Source organism: Bos mutus, chromosome 10, assembly GCF_027580195.1.
Source record: "Bos mutus isolate GX-2022 chromosome 10, NWIPB_WYAK_1.1, whole genome shotgun sequence".
Taxonomy (NCBI): domain Eukaryota; kingdom Metazoa; phylum Chordata; class Mammalia; order Artiodactyla; family Bovidae; genus Bos; species Bos mutus.
Window position 1 is genome coordinate 44,697,285 of NC_091626.1, and position 11,858 is coordinate 44,709,142.

The following is an 11,858-nucleotide window of genomic DNA, read 5'->3' on the forward strand; positions in this document are numbered from 1 at the left end:
CAAGGGAGCGGTGGCTGCATGCGCACAGGAGGGCCAAGAGGAGCTACTCCACGTTCAAGGTCAGGAGGGGTGACTCGTCCAAGGTAAGGACTAGCGGATGAGCTTTGCTGGAGCAACCGTGAAGAGATAACCCACATCCGAGGAAAGAGAAACCCAAGTAAGATGGTAGGTGTTGCGAGAGGGCATCAGAAGGCAGACACACTGAAACCATAATCACAGAAAACTAGCCAATTTGATCTCACTAGGACCACAGCCTTGTCTAACTCAATGAAACTAAGCCATGCCCGTGGGGCCACCCCAGATGGGCGGGTCATGGTGGAGAGGTCTGACAGAATGTGGTCCACTGGAGAAGGGAATGGCAAACCACTTGAGTATTCTTGCCTTGAGAACCCAATGAACACTATGAAAAGTCAAAATGATAGGATACTGAAAGAGGAACTCCCTAGGTCGGTAAGTGCCCAATATGCTACTGGAGATCAGTGGAGAAATAACTCCAGAAAGAATGAAGGGATGGAGCCAAAGCAAAAACAATACCCAGCTGTGGATGTGACTGGTGATAGAAGCAAGGTCCGATGCTGTAAAGAGCAATATTGCATAGGAACCTGGAATGTTAGGTCCATGAACCAAGGCAAATTGGAAGTGGTCAAACAGGAGATGGCAAGAGTGAATGTCGACATTCTTTGAATCAGTGAACTAAAATGGACTGGAATGGGTGAATTTAACTCAGATGACCATTTTATCTACTACTGTGGGCAAGAATACTTTAGAAGAAATGGAGTAGCCATCATGGTCAACAAAAGAGTCCGAAATGCAGTACTTGGATGCAATCTCAAAAACGACAGAATGATCTCTGTTCATTTCCAAGGCAAAGCATTCAATGTCACAGTAATCCAAGCCTATGCCCAAACCAGTAATGCTGAAGAAGCTGAAGTTGAACGGTTCTATGAAGACCTACAAGACCTTCTAGAACTAACACCCAAGAAAGATGTCCTTTTCATTATAGGGACTGGAATACAAAAATACGAAGTCAAGAAACACCTGGGGTAACAGGCAAATTTGGCCTTGGAGTACAGAATGAAGCAGGGCAAAGGCTAACAGAGTTTTGCCAAGAGAACATACTGGTCATAGCAAACACCCTCTTCCAACAACACAAGAGAAGACTACACATGGACATCACCAGATGGTCAACACCAAAATCATATTGATTATATTCTTTGCAGCCAAAGATGGAGAAGCTCTATACAGTCAGCAAAACAAGACTGGGAGCTGACTGTGGCTCAGATCATGAACTCCTTATTGCCAAATTCAGATGGAAATTGAAGAAAGTAGGGAAAAGGCAATGGCACCCCACTCCAGTGTTCTTCCCTGAGGCTGCAGTCCATGGGGGGATCGGGATGCATTGGAGAAGGAAGTGGCAACCCACTCCAGTGTTCTTGCTTGGAGAGTCCCAGGGATGGGGGAGCCTGGTGTACTGCCATCTCTGTGGTTGCACAGGGTCAGACACGACTGAAGTGACTTAGCAGCACCAGCAGCAGCAGCAGGGAAAACCACTAGATCATTCAGGTATGACCTAAATCAAATGATTATACGGTGGAAGTGAGAAATAGATTTAAGGGTCTAGATCTGATAGACAGAGTGCCTGATGAACTATGGATGGAAGTTCGTGACATTGTACAGGAGAAAGGAATCAAGACCACCCCCAAAAAGAAATGCAAAAAAGCAAAATGGCCGTCTGAGGAGACCTTACAAATATCTGTGAAAAGAGAAGTGAAAAGCAAAGGAGAAAAGGAAAGATATAAGCATCTGAATGCAGAGTTCCAAAGAATAGCAAGGAGAAATAAGAAATCACTTCCTCAGTGATCAATGCAAAGAAACAGAGGAAAACAACAGAATGGGAAAGACTAGAGCTCTCTTTAAGAAAATTAGAGATACTAAGGGAATATTTCATGCAAAGATGAGCTCGATAAAGGACAGAAATGGTATGGACCTAACAGAAGCAGAAGATGTTAAGAAGAGGTGACAAGAATACACAGAAGAACTGTACAAAAAAGATTTTCAAGACCCAGATAATCACAATGGTGTGATTACTAACCTAGAGCCAGACATCCTGGAATGTGAAGTCAAGTGGGCCTTAGAAAGCATCACTATGAACAAAGCTAGCGGAGGTGATGGAATTCCACTTGAGCTCTTTCAAATCCTGAAAGATGATGCTGTGAAAGTGCTGCACTCAATATGCCAGCAAATTTGGAAAACTCAGCAGTGGCCACAGGACTGGAAAAGGTCAGTTTTCATTCCAATCCCAAAGAAAGGCAATGCCAAAGAATGCTCAAACTACTGCACAATTGCACTCATCTCACATGCTAGTAAAGTAATGCTCAAAATTCTCCACACCAGGCTTCAGCAATACATGAACTGTGAACTTCCAGATGTTCAAGCTAGTTTTAGAAAAGGCAGAGGAACCAGAGATCAAATTGCCAACATCCGCTGGATCATCGAAAAAGTAAGAGAGTTCCAGAAAAACATCTATTTCTGCTTTATTGACTATGCCAAAGGTTTTGACTGTGTGGATCACAATAAACTGTGGAAAATTCTGAAAGAGATGGGAATACTAGACCACCTGATCTCCTTCTTGAGAAACCTGTATGCAGGTCAGGAAGCAACAGTTATAACTGGACATGGAACAACAGACTGGTTCCAAATAGGAAAAGGAGTATGTCAAAGCTGTATATTGTCACTCTGCTTATTTAACTTATATGCATAGTACATCATGAGAAATGCTAGGCTGGAGGAAGTACAAGCTGGAATCAAGATTGCCGGGAGAAGTATCAATAACCTCAGAAATGCAGATGACACCGCCCTTATGGCAGAAAGTGAAGAGGAACTAAAAAGCCTCTTGATGAAAGTGAAAGAGGAATATGAAAACATTGGCTTAAAGCTCAACATTCAGAAAACTAAGATCATGGCATCTGGTCCCCTCACTTCATGGGAAATAGATGGGGAAACAGTGTCAGACTTTATTTTTGGGGGCTCCGAAATCACTGCTGATGGTGATTGCAGCCATGAAATTAAAAGACACTTACTCCTTGGAAGGAAAGTTATGACCAACCTAGACAGCATACTCAAAAGCAGAGACAAAGGTCTGTCTATTCAAGGCTATGGTTTTTCCTGTGGTCATGTATGGATGTGAGTGTTGGACTGTGAAGAAAGCTGAGCACCAAAGAAAAGAATGAAGAATGAATAAAAGAGCAAAGAATGAAGCTTTTGAACTGTGGTGTTGGAGAAGACTCTTGAGAGTCCCTTGGACTGCAAGGAGATCCAACCAGTCCATCCTAAAGGAGATCTGACCTTGGGTGTTCATCGGAAGGACTGATGCTGAAGCTGAAACTCCAGTTCTTTGGCCACCTCATGTAAAGAGTTGACTCATTGGAAAAGACCCTGATGCTGGGAGGGATTCGGGGCAGGAGGAGAAGAGGACGACAGAGGATGAGATGGCTGGATGGCATCACTGACTCGATGGACATGCGTTTGGGTAAACTCCGGGAGTCAGTGATGGATGTGCTGCGATTCATGGGGTCGCAAAGAGTTAGACACAACTGAGCGACTGAACTGCACTGAACTGAACTGATTTAAGCCCCATTTCTCTGGTAGCCCTGTATTTGTCTGATACCATAATATAAACCCTGAATGAAGGTTTAAGTACTGAGTATTTAAGAGCCTCAGGACATTTTAGGTTAACATTGTAGTTGTGCTGGGGAGGGAGGCTAGAGGGGATTTCAGGATGGGGGGGGACACATGTACACCAATGGCTGATTCATGTCAATGTATGGCAAAAACCACTGCAATATTATAAAGTAATTAGCCTCAGATTAAAATAAATAAATTAATTAAAAAACATAGTAGCAGTGTAACAATCATTCAATAATGCATAAGGCTCTCAAAACACAAGAGTATTGATATTAGAAATACTCATAAATTTTTATCATTTGGCCTTGGCATTCATACTTCGCTATCTCATTTATCAGTACTTACTGATATTTTGTTATAAAGTTTTTTAAATGGAGGACATTAGCATATTGATTCACTTTATTAAAATAAGTATGGAATTTTGGGGGGAATTTGGCTTCTAGATCTAGGACAGTATGCCTTAGAGAAAACTGCGGCATATTTTTTCTCTCATGTACTTTAGATTGTCCATGTAGGTAGGAAAATGACACATTCTACAGTAAATTAAGACAGTGATATTCATGGGTTAAAGCATAGCTTAATTATTCAGTTACTTGAGGCTACATAATCACCCAGCCATATCTTTTGATAATATTCCTTTAAACTTACTGGGAGTAACCAAATTTAGAATGATGTGCTGTCATGCCACTTCTAAGAAACGCTGTGTGTTGTCCTTGGTGATTGGCTAGCAGTGCCTGAGAGAATATTGTTTGTGTAAATTTCATTAATTATTTTACTTCAAAATGATGAAAGTGTTTTTTAAAAATTCACAGATGAGATCTAAAACAAAACCAGACATAATTTGGGATTCAGAGCCACAAAGGATTTGTTTTAGGAGCAAAACTGTTTCCATGGAGTTACAAAGTATATCTGAAGTTTATAATTTAGTTAAAATTATCAAGTATTTGTAAAGTTACTGTGTTTAAAATATATTAAACATTATCATAGAGACTCAGACATTTGTGATCAGACAAAGCTGGGTTTAAGACAGCCAAACGTTGAAAATGGAAGTGTTAGTTATTCCACAACTGCCACTCCAAGTCTCACTGCATAATTAAGCTAGAGTTGTTATATGTTCCCTAGAGGATCCAGTCAGCAGCGTATATGCCCCCTCTAGATTTGTGTCCCACAGTGCCACGAGTCATGGGGTTGGATGATTACTCATTTACTTATATTATTATGCTGGACATGCGGCCACAGCATTTGTGTTTTATTAAAGACAACTGTTATTTCCTCAGTTTGGGGTTTTCCAAGTAAGTAAATAGAATTACTTTTCTCTCTTCCCATGAGCTATCTGCAGCATAAATAAAAAGTATCACTAGTGACATCTGCATAGTAACTTCACAGGTCAAAGAATGGAAACAGTTATAGCCATGGTTAATTGAGACTGGTGTTAGAAATCACACTTCCTCTCACTTATAATTTTTAGAAATACAAAAAAAATTCATGTTAAAACAACAAATTATATCTATGAACCAATCTGCAGTGTCTTCATTATAGAGTGATAGTGTTTTAAGTACAAGGCTAGAAAATAAAGACACCTAAGTACAACCTAAGTATACTTTCTTGTTAATTGTCAACATTCCCAAACACTGATTAAAATAACTAGTTTGACCTCTGAGGTTGGGTAAGATAATTAACCTTTGAAACTTTATAAGGGTAAAAAGCCATTTTGTGGAGACATAGCTCTGATACTTCAGAGCTTCAGCATGGATTTTTTTTTTTTTAACTCTTTTAATCATTTCACTATGCAAATTGGCACTCAGTCCTCTTCTCTTCTTGTTCTCAAATCTCTCAGCTTGCATCCTCTATTTGTGACAAAGTATAAATTGAGAGGAAACTTTAAGGTCTGTTTTCCAAACAGAATATCTTCAGTTCCATGTCAGTCATCCTTTCCCAGGTCTCCATTCTTAAGAACTAATGTTGTGAATGAGACAGTTAAGTTTCCAAATTCAGATCTTTATTATTAGTGTTATATTTCATTTTCCACTTCTAGCCAAAGATTACAGAAAGGTGCATTTCTATTCTTCATAGTCCATTTTTTATCAAAAAGTGAAATTTGTTTTCCAGTCATCTTTCAGGTCCTACTTTAGCTTCTACCTATTTCTTAAAGATTTCCCTGATAATTCTAGCATGATATTCCCTTTTCTGAAGTTTTATAATTTTTATTATTTTCATTATGTATTTTGGGATCCTAACTATTAACAGTACTGTTTTCTTTATGAATCTTTGAATGTGCGTATGGAAATTGAATGACTTATGTTGAAAACACGATGTGGTTTTGTTCCCAGGGTGATAAATGCATTATAAAGTCTCATTATACCTTATGTTTTAGAGATAATTTCCAATGATATATACTGAGACTTTTCTATTCTTTTAAATTTTATTCTTTTGGGGTTCAGCTGAACATACAGTTTGTAAGTTGGGGCCCAATAAACATCTGATTGGGCATTTATGCCTATTGCCATTCGTATTTCCTCAACTCTTAAAATTAAGAAATGATTTGTAACAGCATTTTCATTTCTGTTGTCAAATTAATTTTGTGTCATGTTAGTAGATAGCCAAGCTGCCAAGATGTAATAATTCATTCTTGATTTACTAAAATTAATATAAGTTATTACCTTTATCCCAAACATGATACTGCTTGAACCTCAGGACCATTAAGCTCTGTTTATGCCCTCTTGCCTTTTGAGTAATTTTGGTTGAGTATTTCAGTTCTGCATGCATTTTTAACTTCAAATGCTATTATAATTATAATTTTGTATAGTAAATTTTCCTTAAACACGACCCACTGATATTTTTCTTTCTCTTTTTCCTTGTCAAGGTTTCAATTGGAATGAATCTCCATTTGCCCGAAGAACACTCTTTAGATTTTCTTTTAGTATAGATATAGCAAAAATCTTCTCTTAGACTTTCATCTGAAAATGGCTTTATTTTAACTTCATTTTTGAAAGAAATATCTATGGTGTGTAGAATTTTAAAGTTGGCAGTTATTTTCTTTCAGTGATTAGAAATGTTCCTCTATTGTCTCTGGCTCGTGTCAGTTCTGTTGAGAATTCAGCTGCCAGCCTTATCGTTACTACTTTAAAGGCAATATATATTTTTTAAAATTCCTGTTGCTTTTTAGATTTCCTTTTTGTCCTTGATATTCTGCAGTGTTACAATGATGTGTCTAGATGTGTTTTCTTTGTGCTTTTCCTCCTTTGAATTGAATTTTTCCTCATTGGAATTCTTTGGGTTGATTCTTTTCTCAGTTTTAGAAAATATTCAGTAACTGACTCTTCAAATACTATTCCTGCTTCATTCTCTTGCTTCTCCCCTCTGGAACTCCAGCTATGCATGCCTTTGAGAGGTTCCTGTTTGTCCCATGTAGGCCCATGTCTTTATTTCACTTGTGCAGTGTTTTCCACTTTACTAATCTTTCTGCCTCCAATCTCTGATAAACCCATCTAATATGGTTCTCACTTTCATACATATATTAAACTTTTTTAAGTTCCAGAATATCCATTTGATTATTTTGTAGGTACCAATTTGATGCTGAAATTCTCAACCTTTTTATTTATTTTGTGCATCTTATCTCTTGTTTTGAATAAATGAATTATAGCTATCTTAGAGTCCTTGTTTGTTAACATCAGTATCTAGATCATATGCAAGTCTGTATATATTGTTGTTTCCCTTGTTTTTCTTTGTCTCTGATTTCTAATTTTTAAAAATTATACACAGGGCATTGTGTACTAGAGAGTCTTAGGGAATCCCAGTGGTATTATATTACCAGTGAGAGGCGAGTTTCCTTTTTCCATGTTAACCAGATAGGATGTGGAGCAGATCATCTGAATTCAACCAGAAGATGAGCTGAGTCAATGCAAGGTTGTAGATTTAGAAAGATTCAGTCTAATTCTTGTTCACCCTCATCATTAGGTATGCCTCTCATGGGTTATGTATTATCAGGGCTTTCACATATTTCTTCTCAGTCTTGAAGACTGCCAATAATGTAGATCTGCTCTTCAGAGGTTCCCCGCTAAGCTTTTTCTCTTCCTGCCCAATGAGCCTTCAGATACAACCAATGTTTTTATAGATGGACTTTAAAATGCGTTTTTCAGGAAAGTAAAGCACAAAGCAATTGCAGCAGATTTCACTCTCCCTTTTAGAAAATTTGGCTCAGTTAACCAGAGCTCCACTCAGCATCAGAACCCAGCAAATATCTTTATGGGCAAACTAGATGCCTTCTGAGATTCTAGCTTGCTCTTTAACTCACAGAAACATTCAGAATAATGTTTGTTGTCTTTCAGTTGATAAGTTGTGTCCAACTTTTTGCGAACCCATGGACTGCAGCATGCCAGGGTTCCCTGTCCTTCACTATCGCCCAGAGTTTGCTCAAACTCATGTCTATTGAGTCAGTGATGCCATCCAACCATCTCATTCTCTGTTTTCCCCTTCTCCTCCTGCCCTCAGTCATTCCCAGCATCACAATCTTTTCCCATGAGTCAGTTCTTCACATCAGGTGGCCAAAGTATTGAAGCTTGAGCTTCAGCATCAGTCCTTCCAATGAATATTCAGGGTTCATTTTCTGTAGGATTAACTGAATTTGGTCTCTTTGCTGGGCAAAGGACTCTCAAGAGTCCTCCAGCACCAGTTTGAAAGCATCGATTCTTTGGCAGTCAGCCTTATTTATGGTCCAACTCTCACATCCATACACGACTACTGGAAAGGCTATGGCTTTGACTATATGGCCCTTTGTCAGCAAAATGATGTCTCTAGCTTTTAATACACTGTTTGGGTTTGGCATAGCTTTTCTTCCAAAGGAGGAATCTTTTAATTTCATGGCTGCAGTTACAATCTGCAGTGATTTTGGAGCCCAAGAAAATAAAAACTGCCACTGTTTCCATTTTTTTCCCCATCTATTTTCCATGAAGTGATGGGACCAGATGCATGACCTTAGTTTTTTGAATATTGAGTTTTAAGCCAACTTTGTCACTTTCATTTTTCACTTTCATCAAGAGGCTCTTTAGTTCCTCTTCACTTTCTTCCATTAGAGTGGTATCATCTGCATATCTGAGGTTTTGAAATTTCTCCCGGCAATCTTGATTCCAGCTTGGGATTCATCCAGCTCGGCATTTCACATGACGTACTCTGCACAGAAGTTAAATAAGCAGGGTGACAATATGCAGCCTTGACATAACTCCTTTTCCAATTTTGAATCAGTAAAAAACCATGGAACATGTTGTTCCATATCCAGTTCTAATTGTTGCTTCCTGACCTGCATACCGTTTTCTAGGGGACAGGTAAAGTGATCTGGTATTCCCATCTCTTAAGGAATTTTCTGCGGTTTGTTGTGATTCACACAGTCAAAGGTTTTAGCATAATCAATAAAGCAGATGTATATATATTTTTTAATTCCCTTGCTTTCTCTATGATCTAATGGATGTTGGCAATTTGATCTCTGGTTCCTCTGCCTTTTCTAAATAGAGCTTGTACATCTGGAAGTTCTCAGTTCATATACTGTTGAAGCCTAACTTGAAGGATTTTGAGCATTACCTTCCTAAGCATATGAAATGAGCGCAATTGTACAGTACTTTGAACATTCTTTGGCATTGCCTTTCTTTGGTATTGGAATGAAAACTGACCTTTTCCAGTCCTCTGGTCACTACTGAGTTTTCCAAATTTCCTGGCATATTGAGCACAGCACTTTAACAGCATCATCATTTATGATTTGAAATAGCTCAGCTGGAATTCCATCACCTTCACTAGCTTTGTTCATAGTAAGGGTTCCTAAGGCCCATTTGACTTCATACACCAAGATGTTTGACTTTAGTTGAGTGATCACACTATCATGGTTATCCGGGTCATTAAGACCTTTTTTTTTGTATAGTTCTTCTGTATATTCTTGCAACCTCCTCCTAATCTTGTCTACTTCTGTTAGGTCTGCTTCTATTAGGTCTGGAGGGCTACAGTCCGTGGGTTGACTGTTAGTCCAACTAATATATCCAACTCTGTGACCCCATGGATTGTAACCCACCAGTCTCCTCTGTCCATGGGATTCTCCAGGCAAGAATACTGAAGTGGGTAGCCATTCCCTTCTCCAAGGGATCTTCCTGACCCAGAAATTGAAGCCAGTCTCCTGCATTGCAGGCAGATTCTTTACCCTCTATCCATCAGGGATGGGAACTATTTAAATTGACCTCCAAGGCCACCTGATATATTATATATGCTCAATTCATATTTGTTAATTATTAAAAGTGTATAATTCAAATACCAACTATTTTATTTAGAGATATAGTTAAGTATTCACATTTTGGAACTACTCTCCCTTTGTTAAGATTCTAGCCATATCCAGAACACTCAGTGACATAAATCAAAGCAAGATCCTCTATGACCCACCTCCTAGAGTAACGGAAATACAGACTAAAGTAAACAAATGGGACCTGATTAAACTTAAAAGCTTTTGCAAAGCAAAGGAAACTATAAGCAAGGTGAAAAGACAACCCTCAGAATGGGAGAAAATAATAGCAAATGAAACAACTGACAAAGGATTAATTTCCAAAATATACAAGCAGCTCATACAACTTAATACCAGAAAAACAAACAACCCAATCAAAGCATGGGAAAAAGACCTAAACAGATATTTCTCCAAAGAAGACATACAGATGGCTAACAAACACATGAAAAGATACTCAACATTGCTCATTATTAGAGAAATGCAAATCAAAACTACAATGAGATATCACCTCACACCAGTCGGAATGGCCATCATCAAAAAGTCTACAAACAATAAATGCTGGAGAGGGTGTGGAGAAAAGGGAATGCTCTTGCACTGTTCGTGGGAATGTAAACTGATAGAGCCACTATGGAACATGGTATGGAGATTCCTTAAAAAACTAGGAATAAAACCATCATATGACCCAGCAATCCCACTCCTAGGCATATACCCTGAGGAAACCAAAAATGAAAGAGACACATGTATCCCGTTGTTCATTGCAGCAGTATTTACAATAGCTAGAACATGGGAGCAACTTAGATGTCCATCGACAGATGAATGGATAAAGAAGTAATGGTATATATACACAATGCAATATTACTCAGCCATAAAAAGGAACACATTTGAGTCAGTTCTAATGAGGTGGATGAACCTAGAACCTATTATACAGAGTGAGGTGAGTCAGAAAGAGAAAGATAAATACAGTATTCTAACACGTATATATGGAACCTATAAAAATGATACTGAAGAATTTATTTACAGGGCAACAATAGAGAAATAGACATAGAGAACAGACTTATGGACATGGGGAGAGGGGAGGAGAAAGTGAGATGTACGGAAAGAGTAACATGGAAACTTTACATTACCAAATGTAAAATAGATAGCCCACAGGAATTTACTCTATGGCTCAGGAAACTCAAACAGGGGCTCTGTATCAACCTAGGGGGTGGGATGGGGAGAGAGATGGCAGCGAGCTTCAAAAGGGAGGGGATATATGTATACCCATGGCTGATTCATGTTGAGGTTTGACGGAAAACAACAAAATTCTGTAAAGCAATTATCCTTCAATAAAAAATAAATTAATTTAAAAAATACCCCCTTGAGATGGGCAATGAGACAAGTTTACCTTCTATCACTCAAGATTGTACTGGAGGTTTGAGACAGTCCAAAAGAGGCTAGAAAAGGAAGAAGGGGGCACATTAATCTCAGATAACAGGGCTACATATGCAGAAAATCCAAGAGTTCATGAACTATTAAAACTAATAACTGAATTAAAGCAAGGTTGCACAATACATGCGAAGTTGCACAATAAATGCAAAGATCAATTTGTATTTTTATATAGCAGTCACAACCAACAGCAAATAAAATTTAAAATGACAAATCTGTAATTGCATAAAAACATCAAATATCTAACAGTAAATATAATGAAAGATGGGGAAGACCATCACATCAAAAAAAAAAAAAAATACAAGTCAGGGCTTCCTTGGTGGCCCAGGGGTTGGGAATCCACCTGCCAATGCTGGGGGTGCAGGTTAGATCCCTGATCCAGGAAGATTCCACATGCCATGGGGCAGCAAAGCCCAGGGGCCACAACTAATGAGCCCATGCTCTGCAACAAGAAAAGTCACCTCAATGAGAAACCCATGCACTTCAACAAAGA